This window comes from Nylanderia fulva, unplaced genomic scaffold (genome assembly GCF_048542155.1).
Source record: "Nylanderia fulva isolate GAGA-0341 unplaced genomic scaffold, ASM4854215v1 Scaffold38, whole genome shotgun sequence".
NCBI classification, from domain to species: Eukaryota; Metazoa; Arthropoda; class Insecta; order Hymenoptera; family Formicidae; genus Nylanderia; species Nylanderia fulva.
This window is the reverse complement of record NW_028190455.1, coordinates 1,607,274-1,632,137: the sequence shown is the minus strand read 5'-3', so window position 1 is coordinate 1,632,137 and position 24,864 is coordinate 1,607,274. Positions and strand designations below refer to the sequence as shown.

Here is a 24,864-nt window from a genome sequence, read left to right as displayed (position 1 = left end):
TAAGCTAAAATAAAGACAACTGGATACTTATATATATATTATAGATATTGAGATGAGACATTAGTTTGATTTTCGAAAATTATATTTCTAAAGTTATATCTTTTCGAACAAATCTCCTTCGAGTTTCAATTAATTATTAATATTAAGTCATGTATCGCGTGCATTATTAGAATAAAATCACCGATGTTTGTAAAATAGCGAATTAATTAGAAAGCATAATCGTGTCTAACTTTTGTATTGTAATATTTATCAATCACATATTATATGAGTTCAACAATTTCATATATAGTCGTAATTGTTTGAAACGCATATTTCGCGAGAAATTCGATGCAAAATCTCTTGCCAACATCAACATAACGTAATCTAATTTGTTTTCGCGTGTGCGATATGTTGCAATTGGTGGATATATTTATCGTTAATTCTAGTTTACATATTTATATATTGTGTATGTTATAATGCAAAATAATAAGATTATTCTAATATATATGTGTATTTTATTTGTTACAGGTAGCATTGCGATACACAGTGCGATTCACGCGTCGTGTCGGGAGTGCCGTGTAAAGTTTCGCGTGTCGGGAGTGCCGTGTAAAGTGTCGGGCGATCGTAATTATTCGCGTTTTCGCGAGTGCCGCGAGTGCTAAGGATAAAGAGAGGAGGAGGAGGCCCAGGGAGGCATCGGGCAACAGCGGGTCAACTGTGAGGTATGCAAAATAAAAACAATTTTTTCTATACTGCATTGTATATGAGATATTCGATCGTTTCAAAACTTACAAAAAAACACCCTATACACACACATGTATATACATAATTTGAATATATTGTTTTCAGATCAATGTAGCTGTGTACTACAACTTCGTTATTGCACGTATCGGTGATTGGTGAGTGAGAAACTGTTTATTTTATAGCATTTGTATAGCGGTAATAGAGGGATGTGTGAAGCATTTCATTTCGTGATAAATAATTAAGATCTCTGGCTTTATTTTTGTTAATTCTAGAATTCTTGATATTTAAACAAATAGTTTTAGCGATTAAATCAAAGAAAATATCAATTTCTGGAAAATATCTATTCTTTCACGAAATGATATGCTAGTTTTACACACACGTTATGTATTTTTTTGATCGATTAACAAAATCTTTATGAAGGTTGAAACCTTCCAATTTTCTATACGTGCTCGTGCGTGTCGGAACGGCGTAAGTGATTGACACGAAACGTTAAGATCATTTACAAATCCCCTCATCGGCACTTATGCGCGCGGTGACGCATACGCATATATTTATGCACCCCTGTCCCTAACATATATCGAGACCTCATACATACATCGGTCATATTAGCCGCAAAAGCGCAAACGTTTCAACAGTGAGAAATAAATAACGCTGGCATTTATTTAAATTTTGAAATTAAGGTCGCCGATAAAAATTATAATCAAAGTGAGATTATTATTTGATACTTTTCCTTAATTTTTATCGTACTTGATATTTCTTATATTTTATTACTACAAAAAGTTATTTGATCATCTTAATATAATCACGAGATTCTTCTCTCCGCGATTTTCGAGAATATAATAACAAGACTCTGTGTATCCTCATCAATCGTCATAGACGTCCGCGGCAAACTAATCAATCGAACATTCAATTCCAAAGCGCCACGTCAGCGAGACACACTTTCAAGCATATTGAAGCGGAATCCGCGGCCGAGATCGCCATTTATTTTAAGCCCTCTTTCCATATTTATCTCGATCTACTTCATTACGGCTACTTCGGGCGCTCCTTTTCCCATCTTCTTTTCCGCCGAGTGTCTTTCGGTTAGGATTACGACTCACTCTCCCGAGCGAACGAATGGCCGCACGGTTATTAGGATCACCGCCGGCGCAGATTGCTTTTGCGCGAGCCCAGAATTTATGGACGGTGATGATAAAGTTCCACGGAATCGTAATCGAATGTCTTTCACAATTCCGTTTGAAAAGTCCCCGATGCGACGATGACTGTAAATTCCTCGTCCTGTTGGATTGCGTTCTTCAACGCAGAAAGAAACTCATAAGATTGTTTTTTAATTCGACCGTCAACGATTTCGATTTCTCATTTTGAAATTTATATACTGTGCATGATTAATTCTTAATGATAATTTTAAATATAAATATAAATATATATATATATATATATATAATATTAAACGATATTTTTGCCTACTTACATTAATTACATCAACATATTAAATCAATAAGAAATACAGGTGAGTTTCGATTAAATATTAAGAATCTCAAAGAACAATAGGTAGTACCGTGACATTACTATAATTCTTTGTTTTAATCCTTCAATTTCCAGCTGCTTAAATAAAAAGAGTTAAAAATATATTCTTATATTATCTCTTCTACAATATTTTAATGTAATTTCGGATTTATTTAATTTAGGAAAAAATTACAGGAATTGACAAAATAGAGAAGAACATATAAATAGTTATTGTTTTGATTTAATAAAATTTAAAAACTATATTTAAAAATATATCTTAATTTATATAATAATTTATAGAATGACTTAGAGAAATATTCTAATGTAATATCAATAATTTATACAAACTATGATTTTAGAAACGCACATTGTGCTGTGATATTTTTTACTTATTTTTTATCGATCTGATAATTAAATATTTAGTTGTTTTTTTAAAGCAACATATCTTAGAATACGTCGAAAAGTATTGCAAGTATTTGCGCGGTAATGTTCAAGAATTCTTCTTTCCCCCTGACGAGGCGTACGCCCCGCGATTTAAGTCGTCAACTTTTATGGGGGTAGTTTTCGCGGAGACGGTCCGCGACAAGCCAGTATAAAAGGGGGTAGAAGCTTCCTGTGATATGGCGTCTTTTCGCAGAATATGGCGGCAACTGTATACAAGAGATAGCGACAATATTGAAACGACGAGGACGCTCCAAAGAAAACCGAGCAAATCCTGCTTCGCGTTCGTTGCAATGTCGCGGGTCGATGTCCTTTTCTATTCGATTTGATGCCGCTTATTTAACTATCACTTTTGTATAATTATAAATAGTGTTCCAAATCACATCACAAATCAGACGATTTTTGTAATTACAAATTATTTTATTACTTTTTCACAAATTTTTTAGCGATAAAAGAAAAGAAAATTTACATTATAAAATAAGTGAAAAAATTAGAAGTAAATTTTTATATATATACAAAATCTCGCGATACGCGGAAATAAATATCATAAGTTGGATAAATTCTTCTCGGCGATTGAGGAGAAGGAGGGTTAACCTCTCAAGGGGCAGGGTTACCGCACTCGATGATCGTGGATTAACACGGGGATTGCGCTGAAGTGCGCCTTCCTTCGCAATCCGTTGATTGCATCTGGCATTTGTGTCACGCTCTTGAGCGCCCGGCCGATATGCCCGGACAAATTGGAAATTGGTATTCAGTCCGTTGCTCGTCGCTGGACGGCCAGACGGATTTGCGAAGGAGCACCTTAGTTCCCGGATAACTGAGCAAGAGTGTTTGTACGTGGGTGCGGGTTGCGGAGTAAGCGACGTTAAAGTTGCTCAAATCGTTTCTCGACGATCGTCTAACGCCGGAAGACTGACGGGAGAGAAATAGAACGAGTCTTTCTGGATCCATTACTGTATTTACGACATGACTTCAATTTTTTTTTTCAAAAAATAGAATGTATTAAGATAATAAAAAATATATTCAGAACGTTTAATAATAGATAAATTATTTAAATAATGAGTTAAATATGACTATTATCTCAAATCGTGCACGTATAAGTTATAGAATATACATTATTAATCTAATACATATTAATAGACAAATTTACGAAATTCTTACAAGGATATAATATATGAAAAAAAATACTTTGAGTAAAAAGAGAATTATTGTATCTGAATCAGTTAGTCTAATTTTAGATAGAATTAAAAGTTGCGTTATCGATAATTCGGACTCATTGCGCGAAGCAGTGGAAAAACCCGCGTATGGTCGGCCAAGTAGAAATAATCGCCAACAGGATCCAGGATAATTTATGATCGACCCAATTACGGTTTCTCTTCGTACGCATTGTTCGACATATTTGCAAAATGTAATTTATACGGGATTGTTTATTGCTCTTTAAGCGGAATATATGGTTATCATATCGAAAAATTTATACGTATAAAAGCATAAGTTAAAGGCTCTTTTTGATAACGTTCTTGAAACTTTTGTTTTGTTAAATTTTTATTCTTATTCGTATATGATTGATTATTTTATTCAGTCAAATACGTTATAATTATATTGGAAATTATTTACATATAACGTTATATTAAAAATATATCTAAGCAATATCATTGAAGAATATATAATATTGTAGAATATTTATTGTAGTATAAGAATAGATTTAACTTTTTTTTATTTTGATTTTATAAGTGACTATGGGAATTAAAGGATTCAAGCGAGGAATAATTATACATATATAGTATAATGTCGCGAAACAATCGTTATGCATCTCGCAAAAATTAGGACAGCAGTGAATTTTGCCGGCGACTGTACCCTGATTTACTTCCAACCGATTCGCCAGGAAATCGAATTACCCTCGTGGCAAGCACGCGGAGAAACCTCGAATTAAGAAACACTGAGACTTGCGGAAAATATCGGCGATATAAATCAAGGCCTCCTACAAACCTTCTTTTTCTCGTCCCTATTCCACATTCGTTATCAGTGAGCGATAACCGTCGTGGTTCGTCACGTGAAACGAACGCGAGTTTCGTCCGAAATTCTTCATTTCTCGGGCAATCGAAAGAACAACTTTAATGCTTGTTGCTGGCGATTTTGCGATCGCGAAATGCATCACCGATCGCGATAGACGAGCACGTTAATCGTCGACCATCAACGTGGCTTTCGCGCTCAGCTTCCGTTCCCAGAGGCAATCGATACTTGAACATTCACAAAAATTTTATGTCCCGGATAGGAGGAACATCTAAACAGTTAAAAACTTGGTTCGATTACCCATAAAGCGTCCTCGTTCAGCATTCTGTTTCCAGGGTACTTAGATAGATTTTATTTCGCGTGCTTTTTACGACTATCATACATCTCATCATCTCTTCACTTGCTTTAGGATACGGAAATTTTCAAACATGACGTGAAGGAAAAAAATTTCAAAAGCCTACACCGCTATGTCACATATATATCAATAAATTATTTATTGCAAAAGTTATATCTGAAATATTATGTTAGTGATTTTTCTTTATATTTTTATGCAACAATCAATCGCAAATTTTCGCGATTGCTGAGCTTTACGACTTTTTGAAACGTTCGATATAATTTGAATTCTCGCGAACTTTAAAATCGACGTGATGCGGTCCTTCGATATTGCCAAAGTGACCCTTACCTCTTAGTGGGTTTAAAGAGTCAGGGCACTCTCACGGATGTGCCAAGTTAGGAGGAAGCACGGGGTGGCGTCCTTTAGAGAGATCCTGTGCTTAATGGCGCTGAATCACAGATTGCGCGCACCCCTAAATTTGAATTTATTATCAACCCTTGCCCGACGAAGTGCCGCGCGGCGGCGGATGGCGATCGTACGGACGAAAGAATAATTTCCCTTCGCTGCCAATCGGCCGCCTGTTCCGTCGGGCAGCTCCGGAAGCTCAAGCTTCTAAATGCCGAGATCATCGTTTTCTCATCGAGATGGAAGCGGACATCTTTAATCGACTTGTCGGAGTTTTTCGTAGGCGTAATCAGTTATATTTGGAAACTTGAATCTCGCGTATATACAATTCGCGTATAATTTTTTTATTTTATCTTTAATATTTTTTTTAGAAGATTTCGTCTTAGACCTTTTGCAAAAAAAATCTATTTTGTTTTTATTTAATACTGCACTTTTAACATAATATATTTATATAATTTATATATAACAGAATATTTTTTACTTGTAATTATATACTAGTTGCATTTCAAATAGCAATTTAACAAATTAGAAAAAAAAAACTTAAAGCGAGATGAAATTAAAAAAAAAAAAAAAAAAACACATTTTCTAAAGTAAATATCAATACGCGCAACTTATATCGGAGATAATATTTTTTCAAGTTCCAACATTAATGCATGTTGAATCGATCGTTTATCTGTCCTGATGCACCTCTACCCCGGGCATACATACGATGGACGGCTAAATGAACACGGTAAATGAAACGACACTTAACGCGGTCGCCGAGCACGTTGCATATCCGCGAACGAGCCGTGTCAAATGAATGCACCCGCGAGCAGCGGCGAGTCGACCGGATGCGGTCTATCGTCGATCGCCGTTCCGTTCGATCGGTTCCGCGGTGCGTCGCGGAACGGCGACGGGGACGGGACCATGGGCTGATAAATCCGACGTGTGTATCGTTAGCGCGATAAATCAATTATAATATTCCACGGTTAGCTTGGGGTATATCGGTTATTAGTAAAACCCGTCGGCGTTACGGAAGGCGGCTTCCACATATATCCATTGCGGCCGTGTTTCTCTCTATTACAAATTTCGCGTTTTCTCTCTCCTCTCTCATGCTTTCACGAAGAGAAAGAGAGAGAGAGAGAGAGAGGGAGAGAGAGAGGCGGTCCATCATCCGCATTCTCTTCTCTTCAGTGGCGCACCCAGATATTTTCAGACCTTAATATAATCTGAATACGTCTACTTGTTTCTGCAACAACAAAAGAATATTAGTTTTAAATGATAAATTTTGACATCTTTATGTTGTCTTAATTATACAAGAGAACAAATTTTATAAATTGAAATTTTTATACTTACAATGAAATAAGTCTTTGAAGAATCATTTAAAAAATAAAATAATTCTAATTATTTAAGAATACGAAATTTAATACACAGTATCATTTAACATTATTTTTATGAAAAACAGTATATTAATATTATACATATTATATAATTTTTAAAAATAAAATATAATAATATTTAGCTCTTATTCTCAAAAATCCGATTTCTTATATGATTATATGACTCACTATAAAGCCTCTACGCATATGTGAATCTCTAAATGTGTATCTATTGTGCCTAATGGATAATCCGCCACTGTTTCTCTCATCTCTCCTTTATCTCCCTTTCATCTCTCATTTGTCTCGCTTTCTCTTAAACACATTCGCCCTATCTCCATTCCTCTTCTGCCACTTCGATAAATACCCCCGCTCGAGCAGCATCCGACAAACCTACGGATTCGCACTTCGGTAACGCCCGGCATTATTCACCCTTTATTGGATTTGCCGATTTTTCTCCCGCGAGTCGCGATGCGCGCGCGATGCACCGTGACGCCTCTCGCGAACGACCGCAAATCTGCAACAATGTAGCGACACGGCCGATCGTTACAAAACGCGCGGAGGCATAAATCCTTTGCGACCCTTTCCGCGACGATGCGCAGAGCGGAAGGAGGCCGATAATGGTTTTCAAACTCGTGCCGCGACTGATGCGTCGCTTTCGAGAAATATCTTCTGCATCCGTCACCTGACGTTTCTTATGTACAGTCTGTACTTACCCAGCAAACACCGATATATAATTGTTACATTGCTATAATAAAACGGAATATAACAGGTAATATAACGTGTACGTTACATGTAACATCCATGTTAATTGTAATTTCCCACTCATAGATGTAACATTTTAATAGAACATATATTACATTGTAGTTATATTGTAATTATATACCAAATAGCACATTGATGTATTGATAAGTCAGTGCTATCTTGGGATATAATGACAATATAACTACAATGTAATATATGTAATATTAAAAATGTTACATCTATGAGTGGGAAATTACAACTAACATATACGTTACATGTAACATGCTTAAGTATATAACATTTATATACTGTGTTTGCTGAGTATCCTACTGATGCAGTAAAGTTTATGTGCGAAGTATTTCTCACAAAATGATCACTTTTATCATAAGATCATTAATTACATTAATTATGAACTAATAAAGAATATATCGCGAAAGGGCCAAATATAATTGTTGATTACCGAAATTACCGAGAATTTGATCAATATTTCTGATAAGGCATCTCAAGTCATAGCGGAATATTGGAATTTCTCGGACTAGATCTTCCGCGTGTTTTTAGCGATGATATGGGAAAGCGAAGAGGGTTGGTTCGGCACTTCCGACTTATTCGTCCAGATCTAAAGATTTGGAACGCACCGTGAATTTGCATTTGCATACTCCGTCGATTTCGCCGGTGTGGCTCCCGTTCTCCGCTCTTCTATACGGTCCACGACTTAGTTCTTTCCGCCGTCTCCGATGCAAATTACAATATTCCCGTGCCGTTCGTTCGGATACGAAAATATATGCGTCTCCCGATCAAAATAAGATACGCGCTCTTTTATCCTCTCGCGCTGTGGAACAAAGAAACTTTGCTTCGATCTCTCGCGCGATCTTACACCTGTGTACACATTTGTATGTGTATAATATTTTTCATTAATCTTTATTACAGTTTAATTTAATTTTTTAATTTTCTCGTTTTTATATAGAAATAGAAATTTCTTAAATTTTTATAAGATATCGTGTTTTAAAGAAAAGTTATTTTATATTATAAATATATATAAAATAAAATAGTATCAAGTTAAAAGGAAAGAAATGATATTTTACATTACTGCAAAGATGATTAAATATACTATATTGTTAATTAAAATGATAGAATAAGAATAAGACTATTAATATATTCTACATATTTAATTTGACAGAATATTTTTAGAGGCAATTTATAAAAATAATGAATTGAAGCATAATATCCATCTGTATCTTATATAAGATATGCATCACGTCACAACTTCTTGTTAAATGCGATTGCTATTGTAAGGAAGGCGCGTAAGATTTAATGCAAGAGCTTGGGAATGTAAATCGGTCTAGCAGCCATTGAATCATGCACTAATGCGGACGCGCAAATCTTGGCGCGCTTTAAAAGATTAAAATTTTAGCCGGGTTCCCAAAAAAATCGCTCGTAGTTTGCAGCACGCTAGAGATCGCACCTCTCCGTGCGTGCTCGCTTGTACAGAATAATGTTTCCCACGCGACCGATAGGGCGTACTCCCCAGGCGAAACCGCAACTTTTTTCCTATGGCAATATTTAGATAAACCTTGTTACGTGTCCCGACTAGAGAGCAGGTAGAAAAGATATGTTGTAAAACATTATATATTACTGCCTCCACCCATGGTCCTATTGGCCTGTGAACTTCATCTCGCAGTAAACATTCTCTCATGGGAGACCAATGTCGAGCAAGGCTGGACATAACGCACAATGCATAGTAAAAAATATCACATGTTCATTACTTATTCCAACTTCGTTTTCCAGCAATACTTTTAATTAATAGCTTCTCCAATTAGTTGTTTCTTTAAAGCGCGATTCACTAATATTAATTATTGTTATACCTTTTATTATAATATAATTTCTCCATTTTTTTAATAGACTAATATCATAGTAAACATTTTACTTAACATTTTACTATCATTGATAGTTTTACTTTGTTACCTGCGAAACAAAGATTCTCTAATTATTCTGATATTACTGCCTCCACCCATGGTCCTATTGGTCTGTGAACTTCATCTCCCAGTAAACATTCTCTCATGGGAGACCAATGTCGAGCAAGGCTGGACATAACGCACAATGCATAGTAAAAAATATCACATTTTCATTACTTATTCCAACTTCGTTTTCCAGCAATACTTTTAATTAATAGCTTCTCCAATTAGTTGTTTCTTTAAAGCGCGATTCACTAATATTAATTATTGTTATACCTTTTATTATAATATAATTTCTCCATTTTTTTAATAGACTAATATCATAGTAAACATTTTACTTAACATTTTACTATCATTGATAGTTTTACTTTGTTACCTGCGAAACAAAGATTCTCTAATTATTCTGATATTACTGCCTCCACCCATGGTCCTATTGGTCTGTGAACTTCATCTCCCAGTAAACATTCTCTCATGGGAGACCAATGTCGAGCAAGGCTGGACATAACGCACAATGCATAGTAAAAAATATCACATTTTCATTACTTATTCCAACTTCGTTTTCCAACAATACTTTTAATTAATAGCTTCTCCAATTAGTTGTTTCTTTAAAGCGCGATTCACTAATATTAATTATTGTTAAACCTTTTATTATAATATAATTTCTCCATTTTTTTAATAGACTAATATCATAGTAAACATTTTACTATCATTGATAGTTTTACTTTGTTACCTGCGAAACAAAGATTCTCTAATTATTCTGATACCGAAATCGCGGTACTAATTCGCGATTGCAATCGCGAGACAAGAAGCGCAAAAAATGTCCGCTTCCGACGTCGGTGACGAACGATCTAATTATTTTCAGACTTTCCTCATTAACTGCTCCTCTTCTTTCGGTGGTCGATACAAATTGTTTCTTTTGTGCGCACCGGTGAGTTATCTAAATCGCGTCGAATATTTCCACAGCGGAGATCCGCCGGAGATTCTCACGACGACGATATTCACCGTTACATTCCCGTTAAAAAGCATCTCGCGTATCAATTTCACGGGACAACGCGGTGCATCGCGGGTAATCCGGCGTGGTGGATCGTCTTTTTGTTCCCGGACGCTTAATATTGCTTGTCCCGCCGTAATCTCCAACCCCCGACACCCTGTTACACCCTGCGCATCCCCTCCGCGGTCGCCCCCGCATTTCGCTCCACTACATTCCGCCGCCCTTCACCTCCGCCTCCACCAGTAGCGTAGTCGGACTTTTCCTTTGTCGGTAATCCTTTTCGCTCCGTGAAAGACTTGTATTTTCTGTCTATACACAGATGTGAAGAAATTGCAATTATAGGAGAGACCGACGTCAGCCTCGTGTAATTAAAAATTGGAGACAAAATAAATTTAATTATATGTCCATACACATCAAATGGAATTTGTTTGTTGTTTTACAAATTACGGTAATATAAAAAAAATATTTTAAATAAAATTATAATAATGCTATAAAAACATCGCGCAAGAGTTTATAAGTACGCAAGTGTTTTGAAATTTTTTTACGAATGTATGCGGATAAGTTAGAAATGCAAAATTTACATAAGTTAATCGTTTTTACTTTTTTTTTTTTTTTTTTTTCGTAAGAACGCCGCACTATGCGCGCCGTTTCGCAGCCAGCTCGTCAGAGCGCTACGATTCCGCGGTACTTAACGTAAGTACGCCGAGGAAGAGAGAGAGAGAGAGAGTTCGGCGAGGAGAGAAAATAAAGAAATCGCTGGCTCGCCCGCGCTCTCTCGCCCGGTCCATCCCTTTCGTCACCACCGTCGTCTCACCCCCTGTCCGCCACCTCGTGCTCCGTATCGCGGGACAATGTTATTTTACGGCGCGGTGAGTTTGAGCCTCTTTCATCCGGCGACACGGTGGTCGTGGCGATGGCGATGGTTGTGGCGCAGTGGTTTCTAGCAAACCGCCACACCCTCGCGACTGCCTCCGCCTCTACCTCTCTGTCTCCCTTTATCTCGTTCTCTCTCTCTCTCTCGTTCTCTTTCACCCCCTCTTGCAACGTGCAACGTTTAATCTGATCAAGCGCGGATTATATCGGACAGCACGCTGACGAGGAGGAAAAAAATCGTTGCAGCGCGACAAGAGACGATCTTGTGCGTCATGTTGAGCGTTTCCGGTATTGCAAAGCGCTGCTTCAAATGATGATATGACATATTGGATTTATTTCTTGAAATTAACGTTGCGTTTTGAATAAATTATAGCGTCGGTGTTAGAATGTTGTAAATTATTATAATATCGTCATGCGTTGAAAACTGGCGAACTTTATATTTGAAAAGCTTTATTTTATAAAAGAATTAATTTATTTTTTAAGAGAATAATTTTAACAATGTTACATAATAAAATTGAAAAATTTGATACGTTTATTAAATAAGAAACTTTTCACGAACTAAATTTTCGAGATACACCACTTGGCAAAAATGAAATTATATTCTTTTTTATTTTATAAAATTTTATAATTCAAGATTTAATTATATTTACTTGTATCTAGGAATTATCGATATTAAAATGATTAAAGAAATAAAGAATCTACTATTAAACACATTGATATATGCAGTAGTGGTCAAATAACTTTTGGATTTTATTAGCTTTTTATATATTCATATATGAACAAGACCAGTCAATATATCATGATGTCAATCATTATGATATTGTACGAAAATTTTAGCGAAATCGGATGGCGTCCTTGCGATATCGCTTACGCACAGTGTCGGGGAAATTGAAGAAGGATAGCGGGGTCCTGCTCCGTTTTATTAGATCAAACGGACTGTGACCAAGCTGTACGTTCTACTTGACTCGGTCACTCGGCTCCTGTCCGACCAATAAACGTCGCCGTGTCTTATACCGTGCCAGTTCTCTTTCTCCCTTGTTGCCACCCCTCGAGGGCACTTTTTTTTATGTCATCGAGAGACCCGAGTGTCGTCCCGACAGCATTTTATCGCCTAACGTGCTCGCCCGGCTTCTCAATTTCATTTTTCTCGCCCTCTTATTGTCGATTCGTTGATACGACCGGGCTACAATCGGATAGTCGAGCAAGTATACAGGTTGATTCGCTACTGGCTAAAGCTCTATGATAGAATCCTTATTTTGAAATGAAAATTCTTTAGAAGGAATGTGCAGATTGATAAGACACATTAGTGAATTTTGAATTTTATAGACATTATTAAACATATGAGTATATAATTAATACGTATAACAATGTATTTATCATGATGCGCGTTATCATAAAATATTATGTTAGATAAATCTTGGATATTAGGATCTTGGATTATTATCTTGGAGATAATTTGATTCTAATTGAAATCCTACAAAATTATTCAAGACAACGATAAGCGTGAAAAATAAAATCGGACGATTCGATCGATCGATTTGTTCGATCGCGAAGAACAGTGTGCGAATATCATCCTTAGGAGGCATAATAGCCATATATATCGCACGTCGTCTACGTCGCTTATTGCAACGACGACGACGACGATGGCGTTGACCGTAACTCGATTTTGCGTTCCATCTGAGACACTGAAAGTCCCTCCGGCCGTACAGCCTGCCCGTCAATAAGGCAATTCGCTGACCCGAATTGGCCCTATTGCCCGGAGAAGAATGACTTTCGGGACGATATTTCACTCTGTGAGAAAATATTGAGGATGCCCTCGTGACGATGCTACAAAGAAACGCTAAATGTAGCAATCTAGTCCTCTTTTCTATCGATAAAAAATCCAGTGTGATTATTGAAACAGTCGATTGAACGAGAAAACATAAGGATTTTTTAATGATAAAAAATATCTATTATATAGAAATTGATTAAATATAATATATTGATAAAATATAAAATTTTGAAAATATAATGATAATTATGCATTTCAAAAATATAGTCTTTACTATTAGACAGATATTAATTTTTTTATCATTGAAAAATAACAATTATACGTAAAAATAATTATATCTTTTTTTATTTTATATACATATATTGATGAAATTATTAAGCGAACCTCTTAAATTCTACATTGATTCCAGAGTTTAATACAGATGAAAGATTAAGATCAGCTAAAATCAAATTCGGCACTTGCTCAACTAAATCGTACTTTTCAGATCGTCGCGTCCAACTTCGTGCGATCAAATCGCATTAATTTTCAGGAGATGCGTCGGGTTCAGAATATTGCGAGGAGATTTCTCGTGTAGGAAAAAAGATGGAAAGGGCGGCGACGAGAGAGAAGGACGGATTCTGATCCGCGAAATATTCGTTCGGACTGCTCGAGAGATCGTTGTCGCGGTTATTATTTTTCGAGGGATAGAAACCCAGCGGGCGCAAAGAGCACGGAACCGAATCCAGGATCCTTATCTAACCATAAAGCTTAATCCCCTGACGTGGAGGCGTTCGTGCGCTAAAAAGTATTTTACGAGCTGCTTATACGTTTCAGCGGTCACCCTGACACTGAATCCAATTTTCCCGATAGGATCTTTAGTAGGGATCAGGTGTTAGAGGTCCGAAAGGTCCTCTACGTAGTATATTCGCATACACATTGTACGCGTTCTCGCGGCGCAGATGAATCTCTTTCTCTTTCGATAGATTGTTTAAACTTTTGTTTCTTTTTCAAACCATTTATTGCATTTGAAATACAAAAATATACTATATATTAAGAAAAATACACGAAGAAAATATATGATAAAATCGACTGGACTATTTTTTTTCATTCAAATATCACAACATAAAAAAAGCAAACAAAATGTCACAGTCTATGCATAGTCTTGAAAAATTGACATATTAATCTAACAAGCCATTTGTGTCACCGACATAAGTATATAAAAGCGAATAGGAAAAATAACAATATGCGGATTTCGTTAACATTCGATCGACGCGACTGTGATCCACCATCCATCGCCATATTTGAATATTTCTCGTTCCGGCGGCACCACCGGAGGCAGATAAAATGCTTTACGACGCCGAGGAATTAACCCTTGATTTCCGCGCATTACTCTTACCACGGAGTCTACCGAGATAAAGGGGTGGCTGCTTCCTTACTATCTCCGCGGCATAATGGCCGACGAAGAAGGGCACCGTTCATCGTGAAAGATATAATGGAGCCGCGGCGTGGCTCCACCACGGGCCTGTGCACCCACGATTTATGGTTTCTTTTATTTAGGGAAATAATGGTGCAAGGTTACCGAGGAGCATCGAGCCACGAGCCGTCAGCTTTTCGCTTTTCAGAACTAACCGTGACGTGTCGCAAAATTGGAGATTCTTAAGAAAGGTTTACGCCTCTCATTTGCTTGTAAAAGACCGAGGTGGAATCTTGATTCTAAAGAGCAATTCATATTCCTGTTCATCTTTATTTTTTATTCTTTATTCCATCTTTTCCGATTATTTCCAATTTTTCTTCAATTCATTATAATATATGGTCTCTTATATAATTTTCATAAGCTAGATGAAAAGTTGCAAATTTGCGACGAGTAGTAATTTATTGCGCGGATACCACAAGTTTTAGAAGGAGCTCTCCTAGTGTTGAACGAGGATAATCTCCCTAATCCCTCTCTTATATCGAACGGCATCCGTGAGATGTCTGCGTCTTCCGCGTGCAGCAGCCGGGATTGTCGCCGGAAGAAAGACAGAGAAAGAGAGAGCATCTTGCATTTCTCACTTTTCACCCTTCTACAGAGCATGGGCGAGAAGAGCCGGGACAGATAGGCCGCTCATTCGCGTGCGATTTGTGTATAGGTGCGAGATGGTCCGTCGAGTCGGTGCGGTATCAATATTCATCAGCATCCTATGTTCGGTTGGCTCAAATTCGTAGGATTAGCCGGAAACTTCGCGCCGCTCCCTTCGTGTTGTAACTCGTGTTGAGAGAGAGAGAGAGATACATACGTATACACTTACACAATATAGACGCGCTTATATGTATATATATATATATATACACGCGGATACGACGTGAACGAGAGCGAGAGGGACGCTGCGATACATTCTGTACCGAGGGAGACGCGCGTAGGCGGGCCCCGTGCGATGCTTCACCGCGGGATTCTAATCCGGGTAGGCCGGATAGGCGTGTGTGACGTCATATTGCATAACAATTAATCAACGGGCGATAACAGCTAGCCGGCTCTCGACGGAGTGGGAAGCCCTGATAATCATTTCACCGGGCAGCTTAAAGTGCCACTAGTTAACGCTAAGCCGATTTAAAAGCGATTTAATATCCGGAATATTATACCTACTCGCGGCGTTTGCGAATACTCGACAGTAGCGATCGCACGCGGAAAAGGATCCGTCGACGTCGGATCTGGATGGTTTCTTAACTCGGATTCTTCAGCAGCAAAGTTGTTTCAATTATCTATAGATTTGCCACTTGCTTGTTCTCTTGCGTATTATATTTTGCATCGAATTTTTGTTTGATTTCTGATTCTGGTAATTCTTATCGCAGAATTTTTGAATAAAAAATTTAATTTTTTAATTCGACACTTTCCTCGCGAACTAAAAATTCATTTACGATGATACGCATCTTCCGACATCGTGTCGCTAATAAGCGGTGGCACCAGCCACATGCTCTCTCTCTTCTGTCTTCCTCTCCATAATACATAATGCCGATCAAACAACTGTTTAAGCAGTCCCGAGTTAAGTGTGTTCCATTCTTTCGCGAGTACCATGTCGTCCCCCGGTTTGTCCCTGGTCTCTAATATCTATCGACGGGGATGTTTTTGACCCCGCGAGGGCTCGATCGACACAAATTCTCCTTAAATCCAGCAGTTTTTCTATTCACACACAAATTTGATGTGATTTTTTTCGATCGATCGAGTTCTTATTTATTAGATTATAATATATAAAGCAGGGCGAAAAAATCGATTTTGATTGCAAGGAGACTTATCGCTTTGCAGAAATGATTTCTATCTTTCTTTTTCCATTTCTTCAATGTGCGAAAAATATTTGTTAGTTATTGAAAGCTGTAAATCACAACGCTGTCCTGTCACTCGTTGATCTTTATTTATCGCCCGCCTATCACGACGACGGTGGCGACTGGGATGCTCTCTCACATACAAGATAGGTCAATAGTTTCACGCCGACGAGGACGTGTATATCCCATTTTCGCAGGCCGTTGATTGAGGACAGATGCACGAGTAGGGGAAGTGCACTGTGCAGCGTGGAGATGAGGGTACAGTCGCTTACAATGACCCCGGTGAGAGAAGTACAATGGCGCACCGACTCTCTCCAACTTTCGGGGCCACGCTGCCGTCGCGATCCGAAAATCACTCGTCTATGACAAAGAGTCGTGTTCGCGCTGCCGCAAATATGCCGTAAATGCGCCAAGGTAGAAGTATCGATTGTCCAGCGACTCGGTACTTGCCCGACTATAATCCCATAAGTCGAGTGCTCGATATCGACATGAAGTGTAATTTTCTTTCGCGACATTTTTGTACACCAAACACTGCTATTACGAATGATGACATATATGTATATTGCTATTTAAAATTAAAAAATATGAAAAAAATCGTTCAATTTATATTGTATAAAGTATGTATATATGCATATATTATTTATATACATATATGTAATAGCATTTATAAATTAGAAACGTTTTCCAATATTATATTCTCTTATTAATTAGCTTCTCTACTTATTGTTAGAACAGAACATTTTGTTTGTTTCCATCGAGACTCGAGATGGAAATACAATATACAAGCTTTCGATAAATCTCATAATTTTCGCAATATTTGTGATATGCAAGTACTGTCAAGCTATATTATTTAGCACCGATGAGCCGATTTAAAATTGGTTTTCTAATATTAAATCATTGCACGGGAGAGGGATTTGTCCAGCAGCGGAAAGTATTGAAATAAACGATCGCGGCACGGTCTGATTCGGCGCACCAGGAACGCGGTTCGTTTCCATAAAATCTGTTGCTCGCACCGACGCCCGAAATCCTAATTAAACGGCAGATTCGAAATCGTCGGCGGACCACGTACAAGCTTAATCCGCGCGCGAGCTCCGATAATATCGATCGATCGATGTGCGCGTTGAGTTAATTAAATTAAAATACTCGTATAATAGCGCGCCAGATGGCACGACCAGAATATACAACCTGGTATTGAGTAGTCCACCCCACTCGCGTGGCCATCCCCTGACATAATACGTAACTCGTTTAGCCTTGCAGGTTGGCAAAAAAATCAGGGGTGGGGGATAGCTGGCAGGATTGTCACGGGGTTTTGCTTGGCCAAAGTGTTTAGGGCCTCCCTTTCGTTACTTTCTTGCGACGTCAAACATTGCACGCAATATTTTAACACGTTAGTCACGATTGCTCTGTAATGTAAAATATCGTAGGTAAAGCAAATGGAGAATAAAGAATTAAATTTATACAAGTGTAAAGCATAAAAAATGGAAATTTTTGGTATCTAAAAAGTAGAAAGGAATAACGTAACAAAGTCTACATATTTACATTATTTTTATCATTGTTTATATAATATATATTAATGATATTATATAAATATGATACATTGATGATAAAAAATCTTAATTAAGATTTTATATTTCGAAAAATAGAATTATTTTTATAAATTATTTTTAGATAGATGTTGAGAATTTATATTACATTACATGTATTTTCGCACAATGTCTTAATATATATTTATTTTTGCTTTTGCTTATTTAATTTTTATCTCCAAAGTGCTTCGAGAGCTTTATAAAATTCTACAAGAAATCTGAGCTTATATCTTTTTGCTTCGTAGGTACAAAAATGTATCGCAAATTGTTTTTAAAAGTATCTCGTGATTTAAGATTGCTTGTTGAAAGTAGAAATTCGCATATTTCAGGAAGACGGTTTGTCGATGCTACCATGATTATCTATTTACCAATGACAATCGAATGGTTACTTAGTTTCATGGGGTGCGGATCGAACCGCAGTTTAGCATTACGAAGGCCCAAGGCAGGTCGTTAGCGGCGTTGTCGCAACATATGCGCTCGGCAGACTCCATATGGGCTACCATGGACCCAGATCCAAAGCCCACGGTGCCCCCCTTACGCGGGATCGATACCATTTCGCTCCTTAATCGGTCTGCTTTGCGGCTTTACTCAATACTCGCTATTACATCCGGAACGCTAGCTGGATATTTCACATTATAGAAAATAAAATATTTCTTTAAACCAAACTTTTTGTTTGTTTAATTTTCAATTTTCTTCATCTGTAACAAAATTTCAATATATTAGAATAATGAATAAAATTTTGTAATAAAATTTTAATATAATTTAAAAAATATTTAATATTAAAATATTATGAAGAAATAATAATATCGAATCAAATTTTCGAAAGTCGAAACTGCAAATCAATTAACATATTTATGTATAAAAGAAAAGTAAAGCAAATTTATAGCGTTTTTTTATTACAAAATTAAAAATTGATAAAAATTAATAATTGAGATTAAAAAATTAAAAAATAAATCCTTATTTTTCCTACGCTAGAAAAATATCGAAGCTAAGCGACATTCGGAGACATGATCATATAATCGGCTTTACGCAACCGCGTATAATAATCGACATATTTGATTTTCGATCCGTAATGATGTCGGGCGACTAAAAACCCGGTATTTTCCATAATCGTCACGCAACGCGGTCCGGCAAAAACGCGGAGATATAGGTTTGTGCGGCAAGTGCACAAAGTACGGTGCGTACATACGTCGAATACTCGGGAGAGTGGAAGGGTACGGTAGCGACCCCCGTGGAGAACGTACGGGCAGTGAGCAGGTTGACTAGCTTTGTCCATGGTCGATGATGACGATGGGGTCGGTCTCGGCACAGATGGGCCGCTAATCTCATTGAAAACTCATGAGGACTCTCGGGGAGAGGGAGGCGACCGTGCTAGGGGGTGAAATTCTGCCCCCCACAAGTCTCAGCGAGGCCCTTCTCGCTTCATGGGGGCCCAAGGACCGTGCTAACCACCATATGTCCTACGTATATGCATACTCATGTACGCCCGTGATGCATGTTTACGAGAATATGTTGCGGAGTTCTTGGACAGGCGTACACAGTTAAAGACACGCGCCCCCTGGCTTTTATATAGTAAACATGTGATCGAGATACCATGATCGGTTATCGTGTTTTACCTGTAGAATCGAATACGCACCCCTTTTATCTCGAACATCGCCGGAAAATCGTTTGAGGATTACGATAAATCTGCACGCAAGTTAAGTGATTTATCAGATAAAGATTAGGATGAGATTAGGATCCAATAGAGATTTAATCTCTGTTTATTCCAAGGATCTATATACATATATAGATAATTTAGTTTTCTGTTATAACAGATATTTGTGTGCGAGCGGTTTTTTTTACATATGTTAATGTTTTTGCAAATGTCTAAATTTTTATATCCGTCCGCTAATGAGAGAATCGTAAACAGCTGATAGTTTTCGCAAATATCTTTCTGTCGCGAACAAAATATAGTATTCTAGAAGAAATTATACGTGGAAACGGTATCGCGGTATCCTGAACAGAATCGTTCTGGAGCAGTATCAAGTGCGCTTGATGTTGGCTCCTGTTACTGGTCCCTGATTACTGCGTTTCCAGGATGGCGCACATACATATTTAAGGTCGTGTCCACTGTTAAGATCACCGTAGCATAACTCCGCAGCCGGTTCTCTCTCCTACCTCATGCATATTCCTTCTCGTTTAACAAACACTCGCCGTAGACCTAGACGAAGAGAAAGAGAGAGAGTTAGAGAAAGAGACTCGGCATCGTCGAGACGAAACGGAACAGAGAAAGAGACAGCACCGGCACGCACTTTCAGGCATACGGGGTTGCTTTACGAGCGGACAACTAAGGTATGCTCTGGATTTCAACCCTACCCGAGTCCTTTCCTCCCCTTCCTCCACCGGGCCAACCTACCTTTCGTAACGCGGTTGCCGCAACGAACCGGAGATTTTATACCCTGGCATCTCCTGGAAAGCCCGATGCATCCACCGTGACCGAGCACTCGTCGCACTCGCTGCCTCCGGGATGCTGCGCGTAAACCTTCGGGAACTAAGCAGCTACCAACTGGTGGCCGTCTTTGTCCTCGCAGACGGCAAACTGCTGGGATTCTCGGAATTAAAATTTTCTAATAGAATGTAACAATTCGGGACTAGTAATTAAATTTGCGAAATCTCTCTTTTACGGAGCAAACATTGAGAAAAATGACAGAGCAATAGAGAATTATCTTATATTTTAAAGAATTTAGAGAATTTACTTTACTACATTTTTATTAATTATGAATTTCACTAAAAGATTTTGTAGTAAATTTTTTTTTTTGATAAAACATTATTTATTGAAAAATACGTTTAGTCTTCTGTACAAATTTTAATCTTACTTATCTTTTGCGTTCGAGATTTACGCGCAAAAAATCTAACAGACCTGTCGATACGAAAAATTCGATGCAAGATACATCAGGTTGACAAGGGTGACTCTCGAAGATCAAACGTGATCGGTTCTGACAGCGCTGTTAGGGGCGATGGACAATCGGCGGATCAAGAGATAGCGAAACTCGATATCTCGTACATATGCTCGGGCGTAAATGCATTCGCGAAATATGTTTTACGAATTTACGATCGACAGACACCGTGGCTTCATCACTTTCACTCATGTCCGAAGCGACAAAGAAAATCTGTTTAAAAAAATATAAACGTATTGTGTATGTTTTTTTTTAATTTGGAAAAATAAAAAATTTATATATACAATTTTCTTCATTTTAACTGTAAGGATTCTATATATTATAATATTTTGCAGAAAAATATTATCTAATTATTAAATATTTCTCAATACGACTGCACTTTTCATTATATTGTAAACACTGAACCTGTGTATGATAAACATAAAATTTGTATATGCTGTGTTACAATAATTCAGTACAAATATATTTTTTAAAAATACGATTTTATTAAATAATTTGCAGCATGTATAAATATCAAAAAAATTATACGTATAAAAAATAAGTGTATCGATTATACACAGAAGTTATTATTTATTATTATTTTCAGAAATTATTATTTTCAGATTTTGTTTGAATGAAAAACATACACAATATTATTCTGACAATGAACTTTTAGAGAACGCTGCTTGTACGCAGATAAAATCCGACACCAATCGAAATGTCAGAAGGGTGCGAGTGTTCGATTTGTTCTCGCTCGCGGAATATGCATGACATGGCCTGACCGTCGCAGGAAAACCGAGTGACGTATGCGATGTTCTTCACGCATCACGTCGAGATACATATGTATGTACGAGCGAGCATATGTGCCGATCATGCATGCGTTCCGTCGTGAGCAATCTCTGAAAATTCTCCATTGCGTTCTCTCTACGTTCTCTCTGCTCGAACACGATCGAGTTATTGTATCGATATTTCGCAATTATAAAATATGTTCTGAATATAATGAGAAAAGTTGAAATTCACGATCCTATCGTAAAAGATATACGGGAAGTCTCAATGGGATGTTAAGTTTCGATTAGAACGTTAAAATTCCAATAACATCCCGCTGCATGGTTCCAAAGTCGACCAACTAATGTATGGCGCTACGATATTTTTGATTTTTATTAATGTCATGTTTCTGTCGTAAGATTCCGTCTTGTACTTCCTTGAAAAGGACTTGCAATCTGAGTTGGAAACTTTGTTCTTCGCAAAGTTAAATCATGCGGGCGACTTTTGTGGAATATCTAGTTTCTATCTTATTTCTCAACTTCTCGGCGAGCATTTTGCAGTTTCCGACGTAAAGTACACGTTTGCGATTCTTTCTACTATATGTTTATTCAAGATTCATAAATATGCATCTTGCATTTATTTTCAAAAAAAAATTTGTTTTAAAACGTCGTATATTTTTTTAAACAGATATGTAAATGATTTTATCAAAGATTTGTAAATTTTGTCAAATTACTAGTCAGAAATTAAGCGGGATGAAAAGAAAATTATTTTTTCGTAAACTATATTTTTATTCTATCAATAAATAATATCTTCGCGATGCAAATAATAATTGTGGATTTTTTTGAATAATCGCTGTTCGAAATGCATATTACGAAATATAAAGCTCAGATTGTAAAGATGCGATTTGAGATTGAGTAAAAATCACAACATTGTTGTAGCTCATGATTCTTCTGGAATAAGGGAGAGCACAGGTGTTCGTTTGGTTTCGACGCATCGAGCATGTCGAAGACGACCGAGAATCGAGAGACTCGGACAAATTACTCGCGAGACCAGACTTAATCTACGTCGGTATCTCTAGGGAATGCCGGAAGAGAATCAAGGTCGCATCTGTGAGATCCAGAGCAACGCGAAGCTCGTCCTGGGTCTTTTCGCGCTAAGATTGATGACGCTGTGCGTTCTCTTCTCTTTCTCGGTTCGTCTTTCTCTCTCTCTCGTGGCGGGTGATACGATATAGAGAGTGGCGGTGAAGGAAAGATGCGATTTCTCGGTGCAAATGAGACATCTCCGCCCGTGAGAGCAGCCGGAGAGTTCGCAGTTGATCCTAGGAACGAGCGAAACGTCGTGACAAATGTTCCGCGACATTGGTTCAGGAAGTCTCATGATGTATCTCAGTCCATCCGTTTCGTGTGGCATAAATAAGTGCTTTAAACCACTTTAAAGTTGATGGGACTTTTTTAGTTTATTCTTTTTGAATCTTTATAGTAATGATCTTTTTGATATATATATATATGAAACTTGCAAATGCTAGGAAAATTTGATATAGTTTAGAGGAGCTCAGGCGAGAGAGAAAAAGTCGACTTATTGATCATATAATTATCTCATCATCTTTTGGTCTAGCTTTTTGACTATCTATTTCCATTTCAGCAGAAACTGTATATAGTAAAAGGATTTTGATTATTATACGTATTACTTGAAAGCAACGTTCTTTTCGAGATTTCGACATAAATAAATTGTGCATTTAATGGCGATAAATAAATAAAAATTTTTGAAAAATATAAAAAAATAGAGATGAAACTCGTGCTAATTATAATTATACGTAAATTAGGCAGAAATATTGGTAAGGCAATTATGTGTTAACGTTTGCTATTTTAATAGCGAATTATCTTGTATATACGTATTGATATCCGTCTCGCGAGTCATCGTAGAAATGCAAACGCAGTGAAAGATATAGCCGCGCGATTCGCCCGTCATTCCGAGGTAAAACGCGCGTCTTCCTCTCGAGGAAAGGAGCCGCACGAGAGTGAATCCCTCGGTGGGTCTCCCGGCGTCGTCCATCATTCGTCGGAATGGCGAAACGCTCGGTAGGTTCGGGTTTTCAGCGCGGTGGAGAGAGATCTGCATAGCGCGAGCCGGCATCTCGGGACGAGCGAGCTAAGTGCGGGATTATGCAAAGCAGCGGCCATACAGTATAAAAATACGGAGCGACTCTGCGCCATCTTTTCCGGACCATTCTAATAACTCCCTCCTCCATCTCCTTCCTCTGCACGCCAACCTTTCTCCAACCACCCTCTATCTACAACCGACTTCTCGGCCGCCGCGGAAGGGAAGAATCAACCGACCGACCGACTGATCTCGGGGGGCTAAAAGATTTGGCAAGCTGAAAGATTTCAACAAATATAGTCGTCAACTGTCAACAACAGATTTTGTCACGTGTGAACTTTTTACTAATTTTTGACCCATATTATGCGGACAGGGACATTGCATTGCGGCGTTAAACACTGATGAGGAAGTCTTTTGTAGTTGTCTGAAATATTTACTCTTATTCATTATGACGGTTGTTCAAATTTTAATGGCAAATAGAAAGTGATTAGAGTTATAATTGTTCTATTATGTATAATTGTTCTAATTGTGAATGATAAAAATATAACTTTTAGTAAATTATTAATATTATGAATGTGGAAAAGTGTTGGTATATTCGATAAGAATATATCAGGATTTTTATTGTGGAATTATAGATTACGAATGCGCATCGAACATTTCGACGATACACACGTTAGTCTATCTTTTTCTCTCTTTTCTCTACCATCATCAATACGAATTAAACTGGCGTTAACAGAACGCACTTAAGAGCACATGGCGCTCTGGTCCACCGAGTCATCCTTATGATAAACGAGCAGCTTAGTATCTACCCGTTAATTTCTTCGTTCCATTACATGCTCTCGGTTTTAGCAGGAATAGACGTAGTATTCTGACAACAGACGTAAGCAGGATATTAAACATTCTGCATTTCAACAACACATCGAGACATTCCATATAAATATAAAAATTAATCAAATTCGAAATAAATTCTTTTCAATCACAAATACGTAATATTACTTATACGGCGTAACAAAATTGAAGAGAGAATCGGATGAACGAAAATAATGAAATTCCTCAAGAACTATTCTGAGAAAACAGACGCGACTATTCGGCGAGGAAAACGCTTGAAGAGAGATATCGCGGC

At 37.6% G+C, this 24,864-nt stretch overlaps 1 long non-coding RNA gene across 1 annotated transcript in view; it reads left to right on the top strand.

The window, feature by feature from the left end:
- The window catches only part of LOC114930770 (uncharacterized), a 140,516-nt gene that overhangs the window by 4,069 nt on the left and 111,583 nt on the right, over positions 1–24,864 (top strand). Inside the window, exons 2-3 of the long non-coding RNA XR_003819533.2 lie at positions 508–701; positions 829–878. This is a non-coding gene — a long non-coding RNA (uncharacterized LOC114930770). The remainder of the gene's footprint in view (positions 1–507; positions 702–828; positions 879–24,864) is intronic.